Source organism: Rhincodon typus, chromosome 26 (genome assembly GCF_021869965.1).
Source record: "Rhincodon typus isolate 14 chromosome 26, sRhiTyp1.1, whole genome shotgun sequence".
Taxonomy (NCBI): Eukaryota; Metazoa; Chordata; class Chondrichthyes; order Orectolobiformes; family Rhincodontidae; genus Rhincodon; species Rhincodon typus.
The window spans coordinates 21,426,089-21,443,107 of NC_063357.1; the positions used below are offsets into that span (position 1 = coordinate 21,426,089).

Sequence of the window (17,019 nt, forward strand, 5' to 3'; positions counted from 1 at the left end):
CGCACACACATAGGCACACACACGCACACACATAGGCACACACACGCGTGCACGCACATGCACGCACGCACACACACGCACAGTCTCAACCTCCAAACTTTGCTATCACTAGCCCACCCTCAAGAATGATAATAGCTATGTTGATGGACTAAATGGCCTACCTCTGTTTCCATGTCTTATGATCCTTCAAGAGAAACCACAGCTCTGTACAAAGATTAGCAAAAATTTGTGGAAATAAATAAGATAACACATTTAAACATGGTGACATATCAGCTGCACATTACATTGAAGCAACTGCAAATGACGGCAATTGACCAGTTAATACCTGAAGAATGCTGTGGCAAAAATAACAGCAGCTTGCCTAATCCTTTAATCACCTGTTTCATTGTTGTTTAAAAAAAAATTAGGGTGATATCTGCCCTCTCTAGGCCAGAGGGAGTGTTGTCAATGTGCTGAAAGGGAGGGATGCTGCATAAAATGCTCCAGTCACCTTGTTGTGCAATGTGATAATTGTCTCAGTGTTCATTTACAAAGCAGTTCTGGATTTAAATCACCAGATGCACAGGAGGAGAGCTCTCAGCATTGGAAATACTAAGCTAAGCATCACTGCAAAAATAACCTTGTACGATAATATTTGATCATCCATTACCTGCCATGGCAGGGAGCGAAGAGGGCAGACACTGACAGATGTTCTTGGGGACACCCTGGAGGTAAGTGAGCAGATGTGATATTACCCTCTGCCCTGAAACTGTATGATAAAGGATAAAGTGAAATGAATGAAAGTGTACATGACATTGGCTGATGGGAGTACAGTACAGTTACACAGCAGAGGAAGAGTGGTATCAAAGCCAGTGTACTTTCTCTTCCTGTATGAAATAGTGTTTACATGGCTATGAATTGACTAGTTAATATTTTAATGTAGTACAATGACAGTCTTACTGCTATTACTCATTGCAGTGGAGTTTGCTATTTTATTCTTTTCTCCTGAGTATCTCTTGTCCCTCTGTTTAATTTTTTAAGATTAACACATCATTCTTATGGGTTTAATATTTGTGTTTGTATCATTAATTTGTCATAAATAAAACACATCATCAAGTGAAATATCTGTGGAGATATATACTTACGTATGAAGAAGAATCATTGTGAAAGGCTCTGGGGTTTTTTTTGTACTACATAAAAGGGAGCTCACTGATAATGCTACGATTATCCATGACAATTTGAGCTTCTGGGCCAGATCTCACCAAGATTGTTAGGCCTTTTTCCAAATCTGACCTTGCTCATCGTTATTAACAATGCCCGGTGGCATTTTGTGGAAGGCAACAAATTATTGGACTCTCTGCGTAATATCTGTCCAATTAGAGACAGAGGGCCCAATGAGCAGGCTGAACCAGATGTGCAGCGTGTCCCATCAATGTGGCTGCAACTAGACCTTTTTAATCATTCATGGAACATGGGTGTCGCTGGCTGGGCCAGCATTTATTGCTCGTCCTTAGTTGTCCTTGAGAAAGTCGTGGTGAGCTGCCTTCTTGAACCGTTGTGGTCCACATGCTGCAGTTTGACCCACAATGCTGTCAGGGAAAAAGTTGCAGGATTGTAACCCAGTGACACTGATGTAACGTCGATATATTTCCAAGTCAGGATGATGAGTGGTTTGGAGAACTAAGAGTGGTGTGTTCTCCTGCTAGTCAGTCACCATCCTGATATTTAGACTGCCTCATCATGGAGCATGCAAGTTTCCAACAGCCAAAAGCAGCAGTGAGAGCCCAGAGGAACGTCTTATACCTGGAGGTTGTCAGGAGGAGACTAGACAGGCCACCTAAGTTCAAGTAGTCAGCATCTACTGTGTGGTGATCGGGAGATCTAAAAGCATACCCTATGACCTTCTGAGGTCGACACGATGCAGATTATAAGATTCAGGCTCATCTTGTCCTTGACTCCGGAATTCAGTTGTGTTGCCAGGAGGATGTGTGGTTAAAAGTGGTGCCAAAGTATTTTGACATTGGGTTGTGAGTGACTGGTCAACCATAGGACTGGGCATGAAATTCTTCAGTGGCCTTTGTGTTGTTCAGATGAAAAGCTAAAACAACAGTCTTGGCATTTTCTGAAGTAGGCTTGCAGACAGCATGGAATGAGTGTTTTCTCAATGTTCTGAAGTTCTTTAGTCTGGAAAGCTACAGTTTATGAGCACACATAGGATCCCTACAATGTAGAAGCAGGCTATTTGGCCCATCGGGTCCACACTGACCCTTTGGAGAATAGCCCACCCAGACCCAGCCCACCACCCTAGCCCTATAACTGTCCATTTCCCATGGCCAATCCACCTAACCTGCACACCTTTGGACTGTGGGAGGAAACCGGAGCACCTGGAGAAAATTCACACAGACACGGGGAGGATGTGTAAACCTCACACAGACAGTTGCCCAAGGCTAGAATCAAACCCAGGTCCCTGGCGCTGTGAGGCAGCAGTGCTGCCCACTGAACAACCGTGCTTCTGTGAAGAGATATGACTGTGGCAGGAAGGTCACTAAAGAAGAGCATTGTTGGTTATGAGTGGGTAGCTGATTTGATCTCCAAGGTGCATTTGGAAATGCGGGGTGCTGTTGATTTGTTGTAGGGTTTGAGGGGGAGGGTGTGTGGCACGGCTGCTGCAAGGGTCTATAAACAGGAGATGTTTCACTACCTTGTATTTTATTGAGAGCAGTGTGCAGGAGACAGCAACCGTGCAGGAAATTCTTGAAGGGACATGCTGCAGGGTGCCCCAGCACCAAGCCATGGTTCCACAACGAGATCTTCAAAATGGCCCAGCCAATGTGGTGAATATTTTGGCCTTACACAACAAGACTTTGATGTTGACATGATGCAGTCTGAGACCTTTACTTAAAAGAATACTGCCATCAAAGCAAACCCTGCAGTCCTTTGTGCCTGATGGTCTGAATCTCTGTTGACAATAATATCTGACATCCTGTCATACAGGATATTTGTCATCTCACTGTTGCTGCTGCGTGACATCCCACACAGGTCCCATGCTCACCTTTGGAACAAGCAGATGACAGTGAATTCAAGGCCACTGATAGGAGGCGGCTTACCCACCTCGAAGACCTAAGATGTTCATCTAGGAAGTTGAACCAAACAGCCACCAATTGCCTTGATAGGCACACATAGCTAGTCTCAATGCTATTTAGACATTGTGTTGAACGTGAAGTCAAAAGGCAAATTGATACTGCAGCTATTGTTTTGGTGCTCCTCCTGCAATTACTTACTGCAGAATACCCAGTCTCTGGCCTGCTTTTTGTAATCACAGTATTAATATAGAGTCATAGAAATGTATAGCACAGCAACAGACCCTTCGGTCCAACCTGTCCATGCCAACCAGACATGCCAATCTGACCAAGTATCATTTGCCAACAGTTGGCCCATATCGCTTTAAACCCTTCCTATTCATATACCTATCCAGATGCCTTTTAAATGTTGTAATTGTACCCAGCTCCACCACCTCCTCTGGTAGCTCATTCTATTCCATACATGCGCCAAATGCTGTGTGAAAAAATAGCGCCTTAGGTCCCTTTTTAATCCATCCCCTCTCACCTTAAACCCATGCCCCCTAGCTTTGGTCTCCCCAACCCCGGGAAAAGACCTTGGCTATTCACCCTATCCATGCCCCTCATAATTTTATACACCTGCATACAGTCACCCCGCAGCCTCCGACACTCCAGAGAAAATAGCCCCGGCCTACTCAGCCTCTACATACAACTCAAACCCTCCAACCCTGGCAACATCCTTGTAAATCTTGTCTGAACCCTTTCAAGTTTCACAACATCTTTCCTACAGCAGGGAGACCATAATTCAACACAGTATTCCAAAAATGGCCTAAGCAATGTCCTGTATAGCCGTATTACATCCCAACTCCTGTACTCAATGCACTGACCAATGAAGGAATGCGTACCAAATGCCTTCTTCACTAGCCTGTACACCTCCAATTCCACTTTCAAGGAACTATGAACCTGCACTCCAAGGTCTCTTTGTTCGGCAACACTCCCCAGGATCTTACCATTAAGTACATAAATCCTGCCCTGATTTGCCTTTCCGAAATACAGCACCACGCATTTATCTAAATTAAACTCTATCTGCCATCCCTCGGCCCATTGGCCCATCTGATCAAGGTCCCTGTTGTACTTTGAGGTCAGCCTTCTTCATTATTCACTATACCACCAATTTTGGTTTGTTTATGTAATCCGTCCTCTTAGCTAAACCTCTTTTTTTAAAGCTCTATTATTTGGACAAACCTGCACCATGCCCCTTCTAATGGCTGTGATGCCCCGCACCGAATGCTGTTAAAACGTGAAAACATGGGAGATAGCCTCCACCCCCAGTTAAAGCAGACACTGGTAATCAATGCATCACTTCCCATTTAATTGCCTACCAAGTAGCATCAAGCACTTTGTCTTTTAGATTGTAGTTTATAATTAACCTGGCTGGTGACATCTGAACCAAATTCCATAGCAGAATTTTAAAATGGGACTTCCTGCAAAAATACTAGTTCACAGGGCAAAGGTGGGAAAGCCAGCAACAAAATGGTACTGAAAAAGTATGGTGCTTTCTACTTGTCCTCCCTCCCTTGAAATGCTTTGTTAAATAACAATTCAGTTATAAACTTGATCCTGATCAATACGAGAGTTAAATTATTTGAGCCCAATTTCATTTGAATTTTTTTTGAAGTATCTCAACTTGACATGGCTAGTCGAGTGGAATTATAGCTGTGATCAGGATCTAACAGTGCCACAATTTTTAAATCATCCAGTGCTACCCTTCAACTATTCATCTGTTTTCTCTAGAATTTAAAAGGTTAAGGGACGATCTGACGGAAGTCTTCAAGATACTAACTGGGAAAGACAGAATAGACAAACTATTTAAAGTTTTGACAAAGATCTGTAGCTTAGATTGTGGATGAAGTTGTTGACTTGCTCGCCGAGCTGGCTCGTTTTTGTTCAGACGTTTCATCACTATGATAGGTGACATCATCAGTGGAGCCTCCGATGAAGCGATGTTATTCTACTCCGCTTGGAATTTATACTGTCCGGTCTGTTATGGTGAGTACTGTTATTTCCGGTTTTGATCTGTATGGATTTGTATATGGGGTCCAATTCTATATGTTTGTTGATTGAAGTATGGGTGGAGAACCATGCCTCTAGGAATTCCTGCGCATGTCTATGTTTGGCTTGGGCTACTACGGTTACCTTGTCCCAGTTAAATTGATGGCCTTCATTATCTGAATATACCGATATTAAGGAGAGCTCGTCGTGCTGTTTTGCTGCTAGCTGACGTTCGTGTATTCTGATGGCTAGTTTCCTTCCTATCTGTCCGTCTGATGTAATGTTTATGGCAGTTGTTGCATGGTATTTTGTAAACCACGTTGGTTCTGCATGTTGTGGGAATGGGGTCTTTAATCCTTGTGGATATTTGCCGTAGAGTAGCTGTGGGCTTGTGGGCTACCATGATTCCTAGTGGTCTTAGGAGTCTTGTTGTCAGTTCCGATATGTTCTTGATGTAGGGCAGCGTGGCCAGTGTATTAGGTTGTACTGTGTCCTCCTGTTGTTGTTTTGTAGGCATCTGTGGTTGAAGTTGTGGGGATATCCGTTTAAAGTGAGGATCTTGAATAAGTGATCTTCCTCTTTCCTGCATAGTTCTGGAGTGTTGCAGTGTGTCCTGGCCCAGTTAAATAGTGTCCTAATGCAGCTTGGTTTGTGGACGTTGGGGTGTTTGCTGTGGAAATTGAGGAATTGATCCATATGGGTTGCTTTTCTGTATACTGAGGTTTGGAACTCCCTGTTTGTCAATCGCTCCACTTTAACATCCAGAAACGGAAGTTAATTGTTGTTTTCTTCTTCCCTTGTGAATTTAATCCCCGTAAATACGCTGTTGATGAGGTGGTGGGTCTCTTCGAATGTGTCGTCTACATACCGAATCCACAGTTTAGGTTGAATGTGGGGGAGGGTGGTGTGTTCCAGTCTTTGCATGACTGCGATGAGCCCTGAGAAGGGTGACCCCATTGGTGTACCTTTGATCTGTTTGTATATCTGACCATTAGGGAGCATAGTCTGAGAATTAGAGCTAGACCATTTCGGAGAGATTTTGGAAGCACTTCCACACTTAAAAGGCGGTAGAAGTTTGGAACTCTCTTCCACAAATGGCAGTGAATGCTGGATCAGTTGTAAATTTTGAATTGGAGACAGATAATTTTTTGTTAAGCAAAGGTATTAAGGGATATGGGCTAAACGCAGGTATATGGAGTTAGGCCACAGATCAGCCATAATCTTATTGGATGGCAGAACAGGCTCGAGGGGCTGAATGGTCTATTCCTGCCCCTAGTTTACAAGTTGGGATTAGAGGCAGCTCCTATCTGCTTCCTGGCTATGCTGAATCTTTCACTTCAAAAACCATGAGATGAAGGTGTACGTTTTAAAAATAGAACTGCAACTTATAGAAAAACAGTACAGACCTGTCACCCTTGGTAGAAAATAGTTACTATTTATACTTTTGTACCAAACTTCTTAACCAAGATACAAAGCCAGCCTGTTTCATATCCTACTTGTAGATCTATTGTCACAACAGTAAACTCTTGAATTTATATAGCACCTTTCCTGATCTCAGGGCATCCCAACATTGCTTTACAATCGTTTGACTACTCTTGGGAGGTACAGTCACTGTTTTAATGCAGGAATTGAGGCAAGCAATTTGCACACAGCAAGCTCCCACAGACAAAGTGATAAACGATCATCTGCATTAGTCCTGCTGACTTAAGTATAAACCATTATCTCAGGAGACCCCTCAATAATGCTAAAGGATCTCTGCCACCTACCCAAGAGTGCAAGGGTTTTCTGTTTCATGTGGTGTATGAAAGACTGCGCCTCCAAGAGTGAAGCCCATGTTCAGTATTATGCAGGGAGTTGCCATGACATGTACCAGTACTTAGCAGTCAATTAAGCTCTTGAAATGTGGTCACTGTTGTAATTTAGGAAATGACTATCCATGAAAGACTGGATCTCCAGCCTGAACCTTCTCAATAGCCTAGATGCTGTGGGGCGTAAGTCACTGAGAGAGGGACTGGGGTGCTTCCTTGTGGGTAAGCAATGCTGGCCTCAATCTGAATTGTGCAGGCCTGCCTCAGCACACGACGCTGCTAGTTACTTAAAGAATATGAAATAATACTTAAAACTAAATTTAAGGAGTAGACATATCTTTAATCAGTAATGGGTTGAAAGTTTACAGGGATTGGCAACCTGATGGAAGTTTATAAAATAATGAGAGGTATAGATAGTGTTAATGGTAGGTGTCTTTTCCCATGGATGGGGGATATCAAGATTAGGGGGCACATTTTTAAGGTGAGAGGAGAGAGATTTAAAAAAGACGAGGGGAAATGTTTTACACAGAGCGTGGTTTGTGTGTGGAACGAACTTCCTGAGGAAGTGGTAGATGAAGGTACAATTACAATGCTCAAAAAACGTTTGGATAGCTACATGAATAGGAAAGGTTTGGGGGAATATGAGTCAAGAGCAGGCAGGTGGGACTAGTTTGGGAGTATGTTTGGTATGGTCTGTTTCCATGCTCTATGACTCTCTGAAAATGGAGTTGAGGCCAAGATGAGATCAGCCATGTTCATATCAAATGGCAGAGCAAGCTCAAGGGGCTGAATGGCCTACTGCTAGTTCTTAGGAATGGGAGCAAATAACATTCCAATGGGGGATAAAAGATCTACAAAATACTGAACAGAAAAAAAGTTCATTTACAGCAAATCAGCACCCATTGAGTATGACTGGTCCAGTAAAATTTCTGATCGGTAGTGATATCTCAGAATATTTACTAATGACTAAGGCATATACATGATGATGAGATACAGATCTATGATCTAAATCATGTTTGCCCACTCATGGTGCATGAGGAACAGGACTCTTATTAATATTTGTCTCATTCAGGGAGCCCGAGAGCAAATTTCACCGATCACCAGAAAAGGGGATGGGAACCAAGGCTAGACCAAGCAGCTGGATATCAGGAGAACTGCCTTGGGTTTCCCTCTGGTGAGATGCATTCCAAGTTGGCAAGTGGTAGAGGGTGAAGAGGATAAGGGTGGATTTGTACAATCCAATCTAACTCACCATCCACTGCCCCCAGGTTACTTACTCTACTCACTCACTCATCTCACTAGCCACAATTCCCTCCAAGCTAGTCCCATCCCTCATTACCCACATCTCCAGTCACCCTTAGGACTGAGTGGTTTTGTGCATTAATGTTGCCAAGGCCTGGAATGTGAAGGCAGCATATCCCTCCAGTTCCCAGTTAACCAATTGGAACATCCTGACCAAATGACCAATCAGTGTGCTGAAAGGCAAACCAATCAGGGCACGGTAACACTGCCCAATGCTAAAGGCACCCCCCACTCCCGACAAAGCCCTGATTCTCAATCCACTTGACCCCTAACCAACTGACTCTCACCCCACATCCCCACTTAATGGTTCAACACTCCCTTTGCTACACTCACACTCACCAACTCTCATTCCTATGCTGCTTATGCCAAAGGCTCTCTAAAACCCTCTCTGGCACTCTTTTGCAGACTTACCTCTGTAGCTCCTGGGTTCAGGATGAGTTAAACCAATCAGTCACCCGATCACTGCTCATCCAATCAAAGTCTCCTTTCTCTCCCATATTTGCTGCTGATAGGTTCACTAGTCAGCCTACAAGCAGCAAAGTTGGGAGACAAGTGGCCCCTGATTGGAGGAACAGCTCCTTGCAAAATCCTCCATTTACAGATATCTGTATTTGGAAGTGCAGCCTTATGGGCCAAACAGGACCCTTTAGTTGTGACCTGTGCACTGCCTTTTAAATGCATTTAATCTGAATCACAACAGTTTTCAGAGGGTAGACAGTTACTTCAAAGGCAGAAATAAAGCATTAAAAAACACAATAATACTTGGGACTGAATGTACTGGAACTTGATTTTCATAGACAAAAGATAGGTCATTCCAGTATATTTTATTCTCCAGTTTTACAGGTTTTCTTTCTGGAATGCCTGTTCCTAGTAGATTTTGAAAGACAAATTGATAAATGGAGGTCAACATGGCCCATGAGTAGAATAGAGTATGGGTACTCAGTAATTAGCGAGTCACCTCCTAATCTGTCAAAGTCTATTCACCACTGTAAGGTTTCAGTCAGGAACATGTTCAAAAACATACCTACAATGGTGCAAACACAACAAAACTCAAGAAGCATCATAGTGTTTGAGACAAAACAGTTTGTTTGACAACTGTGTTGAGAAATGCACGCGTATATTGTATGCTGTGACTTGCCTTAATCATGCAATTCTGATGTTGTTCCTGTCAGTTTAAGCAGCAGGCAACAAACCCACTACATGAGACAATTAGTTTCCCTGCCATTGAGCTTAATAAATACACAAGCCATGAACCGGAGCTGCAGCATATACCAGCTACAATATGCAGCAGTTCAATGCACAAGCACTGCCTTCATAGTGTCTTCATCCATCACCAAGGACAAGTTCATGGTGCCATCTCTTAAGTCACATGACATTGTTGGATTACTGTCAATGACCTTTAGTGTACCAACACACTATTCCAACAAGTGTGCATATCTTCCAAGTTTTAGTGAGATTTAGGAGTGTGGAAAATGTTGTTTTAATGTTCAGAACCATTTTATCATCTGTTTAAGAGAGCTCTGAGGTCTCAAACACTTTGTGAATCGAAACTGTACACGTACTGACCCAATGAAAGGTATCCTATTCATCCTTCGCAATATTTATTCTGCTATACTCAACAGTGATTACCTATCGATTTCCTCTATTTTTCAATGTTCTCTCTTTTCCTCTGAAGACAGTGATTACTTCTGGGAGATGGCATCAATACAGACATCAACCAGCCTGTCAGTGCTTTCCCCAAGCAGCTATCTTTACATTTCCCACACAGTAGTTCTGGATCAAATGACAATTGGGGAACTTCCTTAGAGTACAGTATCATCAAACTTCATGCTCAGTTCTTCCGGATAATGCTACCATTTTACGTTTTGTGTCGAGGTTTCTTCAGAGAACATGAAACATTTCCCTAATTCAGGATTTGCTTTCTGAGGTAAATTCACATTTAGTGAGGGTTGGTAAAGTGTCCCCATACCCCAACCTCCACACCCCCCCGGCCCCCAGGTTCATGAGAACAGGTACAGGAATAAAAGCTGTTACCTCTCCAACGTGTTCCCCTGCACACACACACTGGTGATGTTAAATGTATTAATATTCAGATATCAGCTGTACTGAGTTCACTTGCCTTGTTATGGAAGTTTGTCAGAGTGGATTTTGCTGAGAAGTACCAGTGCTGACTTCCAAAGATAGTCTTTTTAATCTTGCTGTCTGGAGATAGTGTAGGAACAGGGTCACATTTCTGATATGTTCTCACTTGAGGGACAGATGAGCAATTTTCAGAGAGATAATTTGGCACAAAACTGTCCCCAAATGTTAAAAAACAGACAATTTGATATTTTAATAAAATGAGTTATTAATATAAATACCATTAAAACCTCCTAAGCAATAGAGCTACTTGTAAAACTTCTCTTGCCTTTTCACTTCAAAATCAGAGATAGACAGAGATGGATTAGGCCCCGGGTCTGAGCATCAGGGAAGTGGGTGGGAACCGAGCTAAAGTTTTGGGATGAACTAACACTGAACTTGAGCTTAACTCTGGAAGAGGACGCTACAAGGTGTGTGTGTGCATGTACCCTTTTTAATATCCTCCTTACTTCCCAGCTATTTTGTGTCATCAGCAAATTAAGCAACCATACCTTTGATCCCTTCATCCAAGTCTATATCTTATAAGTTGTGGCCTCAAGCACTAATCCCTATGGCATATCATTTGCTGATCAACCAGAAAATAACCCATTTAGGCCTACTCTTTGCTTCCTATTAGCTAGCAAATCTTCTGTCCATATCAATATGTTATTTTCTGCTATAAGATTTGATATGGCACCTCATCAATTACCTTTGGAAAATCAAAGTCCAGTACATCCAGCAGTTGTCCTTTTTTCACAGCATATGTTACTCCCTCAAAGAACTCCAATAAATTAGTTTAACAAAATTCCCCTTTGAAAACAAAACAACAAAACCCCAGGGAGATAAGTTCAGTGTGGAAGCAATTGTTTAAACTGTGGTGTCCTTGATCCAGAAAAAAACAAACATCTATGTTTTTTACCAACTTTATTTTGCTGCAAAAATCAGGTTTCAGAGATCTATTCACTTTGATGGGCATGCCAACCAAAAAAAAAGCAAGGATTTAAAGGGGCACTGGTGCTCTCAGAAATCAGACTCAGATCCTTAGCAACCATTGCTGGAGCTTGCAACCACTAAATCTCATCTCTTGGCCCCAGTGTGGATCATGAGTTGCAGTTTGGGACATAGTCCTATGCTGATTAGTTAGATTTAGACTGTATTCGTACAGATTAGCTATTCCAAGACACTGGAACTCCAAACTGACTTACTTCTGATGGTCCAGCTGAATGATACAAAACCCTGAAAGTGTATTTCAACTTTAAACAGAGGCAAGAGTAGAAATATCATGAATGTTGTTTGAATGCATTGTGTAAAATATCTCAAGGTAGTATCTAAGAAAAGAAATAAATGCCCTTTTTATTAATTCTCTTTCATTCCTCATGTACAATTATTTTTTTCAATGCTGGGAAAGAAACGGTTGCCAGAGAAACTGGGGAACACAAATGTGCAGCCAGAGGCCTGATTTGGGTTATTACAAAGATGGTTTAATTCATTTTTGCTTTTTGTGGACTTGAACAATAAAATGAAATGTAGACTTCAAGACGAAACAGGATCAATTAAATCTTAAGTTGTAATTTAATGTTCATTCTCCCCCAGGGTACCCTTTCAGTACAGTTTATTGAGTTTAATCAGTATACATTGTAATAAGTTCAATAAAATGGGACACATAAGTGAAACTCAAATTGTGTGCTGTGCAAAATGCTTTAATGGGACTGAATGCTGGGCAGAGCTTAGGACTGCTAGTAGACTACATAGTTTTACATTCCTGTACAAATTTGAACTTCACTCTCATTATCTACCAAAATGTTTTTACATCATAGTGCATGTATACATCTTGCAGTGTGCTTCAGTCATCTTCTGTACTTTTAGATGCTTCAAGATGATTGAAATGTTTTGTCTGGAAGTACATATATTGGAGGCAAGTCAGATTAAAATATTCTGAATGCTGCCAGAAAATTACACGTTTAGTAAGCTTATTCTGTTCCGTTCCAGTAGCACCATCTAACTCTTATGTACCATGAGGCTTCTGCTAACAAGCAAAGAAAAGCTTGCACTGACACAGTGTTTTTCTTGGCCTTGAAATGATCCACAGCACTTTACAGTCAATGAAACAGATTTGAAGTGAATTCACTGTGATAATTTAGGAAATCTGGCAGCAAATTTATATAAAAGCTCTCACAAACAGCAATGTGATCATGGTTGTATATGACATTGGCTCTGAAATAGTTATTGTTGAAGGTTGCATTAAGGTCCCCCTAACCTGATGATGTGACACGGTTTAAGTGTAGAAAGAAGGCGAACAGCTCTAGATCCCGGTGAGGGTCAGACGTGCCATCCTTAGCTCCTGTTAATCCCAGTAATTTTGTCTAACTAGCCAAAGTAACTCATACCTATTGCTATTTTTGCAGAAAACTACAACTTTTTCTTAAGATAAGTTCCTCTTCCTGTTGACGCTCACCCGTGAGTCATTCTCTGCCATTTGTTAACCAAACATCATCTTAGACTAAGTATAGAAAGAAGGAATGGTGACAACACTGTGCCCCAACTACAAGCTGCCAGTGGTTGGTTCTACAACTATACAATAATAACATCTGAATAATTTGTTTTAGTGATTCGTTTACGGGATAATATTGGTCAGGACACTTCGGAGAGTCCCCCAGCTCTTTGAAGTAATGCTATGGCACCTTTTAAGTCCACCTCAGACAACAGACAGCACATATGAAAGACCGTGCCTCTGATAGTGCAGCTTCCCTCCTTACTGCAGTCATGTGTGAAATTAGAATTTGTGTGCCAGTTTCTGGTGAATCCACCACCTTTTGACTGAAAGACCAGCATGCCACCCTTTGAGAAACAGATAGCTGCCCTAATGGACATAGTGGTGTCATCTGTAAACCCAAAGATACCCACTTGCTTTTGGCACTTTTGGAACCTTTTAACAGAGAAGGAAGTGAATAAGATAAAAACTATGTTATCGAATAAAGACTGACTGATGCAACACATGTTAGTGAAGGTACTTGGAAGGTCCTGTCTCATAAAATATTAATGCTATGCTAACTTCCATAGCCAGGAACCGGAGTGATACCATGAGAGAGGTCAGGCTTGAAAACACAATTCCATGACAGCAGGAAGCACAGATGCTGAAGATATCTTTAACATTCCCTAAGAAGATATGCCTAGGGCTGACGATTTGGATCCTGAAATAAGGTTTGGTGGTTGCCAATTGCTGGTAGTATATAAAGTGCCTTATACAATGTGCCTTCAGTTTCTCTGTTTGTTTCAGTGTAAATAGTCCTAGATGGTTCATTTCCTCCCTTTGTGGCAAATTGAAAACATGGGTAAAACAGTTAAAGTAGAAGCCTGGATTCCCACTTTGTGCAGAGGTTTCCTCAATGTATAGTTAGTAGTTGTTTTCTGTAGCTACCTTACCACTTAACATGGGTGATGTTTAGAGCCAGCAGGAAGACCCTGAATGTAAAACTTCTTCCACCCTGACCTTCCACTGGGTCCTGCTCAGAAGCAGTCAACCAGATCTGACCTGTGGTAATGTGGCATCATGATCTGAACTCTTGAAGATTTGACAGTAACCTTTTGTTTGCAATGCTATCAGCTGGGCACCCAACATATTTCTGAGGCAATCTTTCTGACCTACCTCCACCAGACCTACCAGGCAACTCCCTTCCTGAATCAAGCAACTTTTACCAATTTTTACAGCCTCTTCAGCTGCTTAGAACTAGATTTAGTGGCACAGACATCCAGCATGGGAAAGGAAAGAAGACCATCTTCCCAGGCTGAAAGTTGATGTGGTCTGAGGCAAAGATTCCCAAAGTAGAATTCTCAGGAATATTGGCTCACAGCTATTCAGGATCAGTGTGTTTACAGGTTCACCACAGGCAGTGAACAGAGGAAATCCTTCCCCACTAGAATCCAAGTGGCACACTTCTATATGGCTGCAAATGAATACTTTGCTAATGTGAAGCACTTGATCTCATGGTCTGGTGAAAACCTAGCAAAAACAACGTTACCTTTTTATGGTGTTCATCCCATGCTTAGAAGGTAATGCAGAGTGTTTCATGATGAGGCAGATGGTGAGCTGGATTGAGCATACAGGGAAAGAGGAGAAGATAAGAGGGTTTAAACACACAACTTCAAAGAATGTAATGAAGGTAGGGAGAGAGGTACTGAGGTAGAAATACTGATATTGGCTGTTCCAGAATTTAGACACATTGTGGCTGGAAGATTAGCTCCCAGTAATGGATCAGGGAGAGTATGCCCCAGTAAAGTAGGCCAGGGCCTGGAGAACCAGTATTGTGCGCACAGGTCTGATAACACAGAGATTGCAATAGGGAGCAAACAGAATTAAAATCGAGAGAATCTCAAATTGGGAGTTGAAGTCTCCTGGTGCTATATAAATAATCCTGTCCTCAAGGGAATTCCTGATGAAGCACTGTAAAGGTTAAATGGTGAGAAGTAAAAACATTTAGACAAAAACATAATGATTTTGTGTGCAAAGCTATTCAAGTGACTGGAGCTTTGTTTCTTCCTCATCGGTCCACACAAAAGATTTTTTTTATCATGGGTGTAGATATAAACAAAGCTTGAAAAGATTTGTTGGGGCTAACAAACGTTTTTAAATCCAATAACTGTGGATCAAATTAAAATGGAGACCTTTAAACAAAGTTTTACTGTTTAAATAGTGCATCTATTCCACAAATTAAAATATATCACAAATGTTGCATCTAGATGATAAATTGAGGATGATGTTAACAAAACTATAAATGAACAGCAAGATAAATAAAGTTGGAAATAGCCAAGAAAATCAGATGGTGAGACAATGTTTGAAAGGAAATTTGCAAACAGAGATATTAACAGTGTGCCTCTATAGTGCCGAAGGTCATAATTGTGAGAGCAGGAAATTTAAAATGAAGCAATATTGTCATGTCAATCCTTAGCTAATGTAAATGAATGAATTGTATGTGACAGCTCCAAGGAGAAATAGACCAAGTCTAGACAGCTCAGCCCAACAAAAAGTGAATTGCAACGCCGGATTTCATGTGACAGAATCATTCAACGTAAATAGCTGCAGAGAAATGGATAACGTTTGTAAGTCTGACCAGTTTTAAAACAGTGTCTTCTTGGCAAAAGATGAAATTCTACTCCATAGTCTGGTTCCCCATCTTCTTATTTCTTACCCCCTCACTGCATTTTTAATGCAAAATCATTCTACTTATTAATTACTGTTTCTATGTGGGGCAATCAGTAAGGATCTCTGTCAAAAAAAAGGTGTTTTGAAGAAGGGTCACTGGACCCCAAAACGTTAACCCTGATTTCTCTCCACAGTTGCTGCTAGACCTGGTGAGATTTTCCAGCAATTCGTTTTTTGCCTCTGTCAAAACCTCCTGCTTCAGTGTTTATTATGCGTCTCTTTGCGAGTGCAGGATCACAGGTTAAACACTGGGGAAAACAAAAAAATTTACAAGGCTGTAATTTAGTTGAGGGGTTCTGATGAAGTCATAATCCACAAGAATGATTTATTGAAATAAAAACAGCCCTGTGGTGTGTATTGCAGATCCTGAAACGCTCCCATCACTGTTTTTCTTATCATGCATGCTAATACATTTATTTTTAAAGTTGTTTTTGACTTTGGTAATATGATATCCAACAGATTTGGTGTGATGTTGAGACGGACAAGATACCTAACTTGAAAGCTAAGAGTGTCACGGTAGCACTGAGAAGTCTTTCTTCCCTGACTTGTAGAGTATCTGCAAAGCAATCCACATGTTATAAATCATCCCACTAAATCAGATTGAGCAAAATAAGCGCAGAAATCACAATGTCATAAGGATCTGCACTTATGGTAATGCAGAGAAATACAGCAGTAAAATTGACAGTGTGATGTGCTGCAAGTTTCCTGAGTGGACTATATCCCAGGCCTTGTCTTATGACACAGCCTCAGTATACAAGAATACATATTATAGATATTGACTTGATTAAGGCAATTGGTGACACTGTCACATCATCAATTATTCTGGTGGTCCTGGGCTAATTAGTTATTTCTTACATTGTCATGGGATCCAGTTCTAGGAGGGAACTAAAACTCTCACTGGTATTGTAGCTTCAAGACAAATATCCCTTCTGTACTGAGTTCAGAATGAAACTCTGGCTCTTTGCCTTAAAAGTCTCATGCTTCTATCTCTAACAACATTAAAAGCATGAGTCCTCTTTTTCATTGGGAGTCAGTTGGGTTAGGTGGCAAAAAGAGGCAGTTAAAGTATTAGGGTTTTAGCAAAGAAAGGAATAGGTCACTTACTTGCCATCAATCTCTGTTCGTGTCGACTTTTTTAGGCAAATAAACTAACTGGGAGTTAAGGGAGCATTCATTCATCCTTAATTCCTATCTGAGTTCCAACTAAACGTGGGAACAGGCTGAAAACTGTGGATGCTGTAAATCAGGAACAAAACAGAAGTTGTACCACCGATGTAAATAGGAAATATAGAATAAAGTAACACATTTAGATCACAACAAAACACAAACTAGGGGCCAATTTTCCATCAATTATGCAGCAGTGATGCAACCAAAATATACATCAAAGGGCTTAAGGTCACAAATATGGGAAATTCTGATGTCCAATTGTTTACAAAAGACATTGTTCTCCTGTTTTGGTTGGATAAATTGCAGGTGTCCAAATTCTCTTGTTGTTCTTAGC

General features: G+C 41.4%; 1 long non-coding RNA gene across 1 annotated transcript in view; it reads right to left on the minus strand.

The window, feature by feature from the left end:
• The window catches only part of LOC125486192, a 14,995-nt gene extending 6,299 nt beyond the window's left edge, over window positions 1–8,696 (minus strand). The window contains exons 1-2 of the long non-coding RNA XR_007264881.1: window positions 8,612–8,696; window positions 162–204 (exon numbers count right to left, since the gene is read on the minus strand). This is a non-coding gene — a long non-coding RNA (uncharacterized LOC125486192). The remainder of the gene's footprint in view (window positions 1–161; window positions 205–8,611) is intronic.
• Between the last annotated feature and the right edge of the window lie 8,323 nt (window positions 8,697–17,019).